General features: G+C 36.2%; 2 protein-coding genes across 2 annotated transcripts in view; both read right to left on the bottom strand.

Moving 5' to 3' along the window:
- The window catches only part of LOC144957559 (uncharacterized), a 158,552-nt gene that overhangs the window by 16,857 nt on the left and 139,195 nt on the right, over positions 1 to 2,500 (bottom strand). The gene's annotated exons all lie outside the window — the stretch shown is intronic.
- LOC144958170 (uncharacterized) overlaps positions 1 to 2,500 on the bottom strand; it is a 396,336-nt gene that overhangs the window by 256,200 nt on the left and 137,636 nt on the right. The gene's annotated exons all lie outside the window — the stretch shown is intronic.

The raw sequence follows: 2,500 nt of genomic DNA, 5'->3' as shown, positions 1-2,500 counted from the left end.
TTAGCTCTAACCAACGTTATCGAGCACTCTCGTACCTACAAATACCCACCAAACTCATATATATATATATATATATATATATATATAAAGATTTGAAAGATAATTAAGATAGTTTGACTTCTACAACTTTGTTAATCGAGCGTTGCTCTCATCAGGAAGTGGAAGTGAAAGTAGATTGTTGTGTTTTCGTTTTTGTATATTATATTATATATATATATATATATATATATATATATATATATATATATATATATATATATATATATATACATACATATGCATAAAAGGCATAGATATAATACCAATATGACAACTCTAATAGACTCACGGCAAGAATCGAGGTAGAGTATTGGTATCTTTGATAAGTAATTGGTCTCTGTCGTGACCATAGCTTGTTAGACTCCAGACAATTCCTGGTGACGTCACAACTGGAGATTAGTGACTAATCTTGACTTATGTACTTGACTTACTCAATTGATTTTCCTAGAACAGCTCTGGTAGGACGCAGAACTAATTCTTCCCGACCGACCAACCCCCCCCCCCCCCCCCCCCCTCTCCCCAGCCCCCGGTCTTTCTCTTAATAGCTACCATCTTTCCTCTATCCATCGTTCTCCCTTTCCAACTGTTTCTATAGTTTTTCTATTTATCTATCAACCCACCCGTTATCCATCTGTCCATCCATCTTTCTGTTTACTTATATATCCGTCCATCCATGAAAATTTCTCTCTACCTTTCTATTTGACTATAATTTATCTATCTATCCATCCACCATCTCTCTCTCTCTCTCTCTCTCTCTCTCTCTCTCTCTCTCTCTTGTAATTGTATCTGAAAACATGCAAACGAATCCATTTTTTAGCCATATATATTATCCTTCCACCTATCTCTCTCTCTCTTTCTCTCTCTCTCTCTCTCTCTCTCTCTGTGTGTGTGTGTGTGTGTGTGTGTGTATCATTCTATCTATCTCTCTCTCTCTCTCTACTTTATTTCTTTGTTTTAAAGAAACATCAACATTTAATTATGAATTATGAGAATGTCATATGGAATACACAAGTAATGCTACAGTTTTATAACGCTACATTAACTGCACAATAGTTCACTAGCAAGACACGCAAGACCTATTTTATACAAAACAAGCCATCACTACAGAGTAATTTTTGGACATCAACAGATAGAACAGTCGAGGGTGTTTCTAGTCGAACACTTAATTATACATGAACGAGCAGGCAATTTATGTGCAGTGCCTTGCACAAGGACACAACAGTACAGATAGAACATGATCCCATTGTCACCAAGCGGTCAATAACGTAACGTAAAACGCTTGACACAATACTGCAGCAGAACGAATGATGATTATTATGATGATAATGATGATGATGATGATGATGATGATGATGATGATGATGATGATGATGATGATGATGATGATGATGATGATAATAGTGACGAAAATCATAGCGTTCTAATTAAATCTTATAGGTATGCCGACTCCATACAGTTTATCAAAAAGTAGTAGTCCTTCTGAGCTAATCGGTCCATGGAGCCGGAGCAATTGCTTGAGACCCTTTTCATAGGACGCTAGTCTATCGCAAAGTACTTTCCGCCAGATATAACAGACACATGTACCCAATCACTGCTGGGTGGACTGGGAGGTCAGGGGAAAATAATTCGACTGCACCCGGGATCGATCTCGATCCCTTTGCGTGTGAAGCGAGTGCTCTACCAACTGAGCTATCTTGACCCCCAACTGTCATCAAGTCTGACTAAAATAGGCTATAAAACAAGTAAAATGATTATCGCAGTATTTTTTGAAAGAAAAAATAATTAGGGGGAGGGAAGAAGGAGCACTGTCTGTGTCAACACCTGTTGCCGACATATTTAATCTAGCTGTGTTCTGCGAGTCTGTTTGTCTGTCCGTCTGCCCTTCTGTATTAGTGTAGTTGATTATACTTGCTAATTCAGATACACAAATATCTCGTATACAATTTTGCATGATAGAAATCCCTCAAAACTAACAAAATTGAACAAGATTGACGATTATACAATTTGGATAGTTCGTGAAGGAAAACATCCGGTTTGAAGCTAAAAATAGTCACCAATGTGAATCCAAGGATGACGTAAAACAACCTTGGGTCGCCTTTACTTGAATGTTTACACAATAGGAATGAATGAATTTTTTGTCGTCCATTAAAAAAAGGTTCCAATCTTGAAAAGCATGTATCTCATCTAATACTGATCTCTCAGAGTGGTTCTATAGCATAAATTATAGGATTTTTCATATTGTACAACATATGTAACTTTCATGCTTTCAACCCTAATTTGCACAATTCAATGGTTTTTTGGACCTAATTCCCCCTAGATAGATACAAATATCCGGATGGTGAAATGTGAGTTTTTTTTTTTTTTTTTTTTTTTTTTTTTTATTTTATAAACGCACTGCATCAATAAGTATAGATAAATGGATAGAAAGAGAGAAGGATGATTGAATAATTATCTAGAAAGG

The sequence above is a fragment of the Berghia stephanieae genome, chromosome 12 (assembly GCF_034508935.2).
Source record: "Berghia stephanieae isolate SIO BIC M18660-M18661 chromosome 12, UCSD_Bste_1.3, whole genome shotgun sequence".
Lineage (NCBI taxonomy): Eukaryota > Metazoa > Mollusca > Gastropoda > Nudibranchia > Aeolidiidae > Berghia > Berghia stephanieae.
The sequence above is the reverse complement of the archived record's forward strand: the minus strand, read 5'-3'. Positions and strand labels throughout refer to the sequence as shown.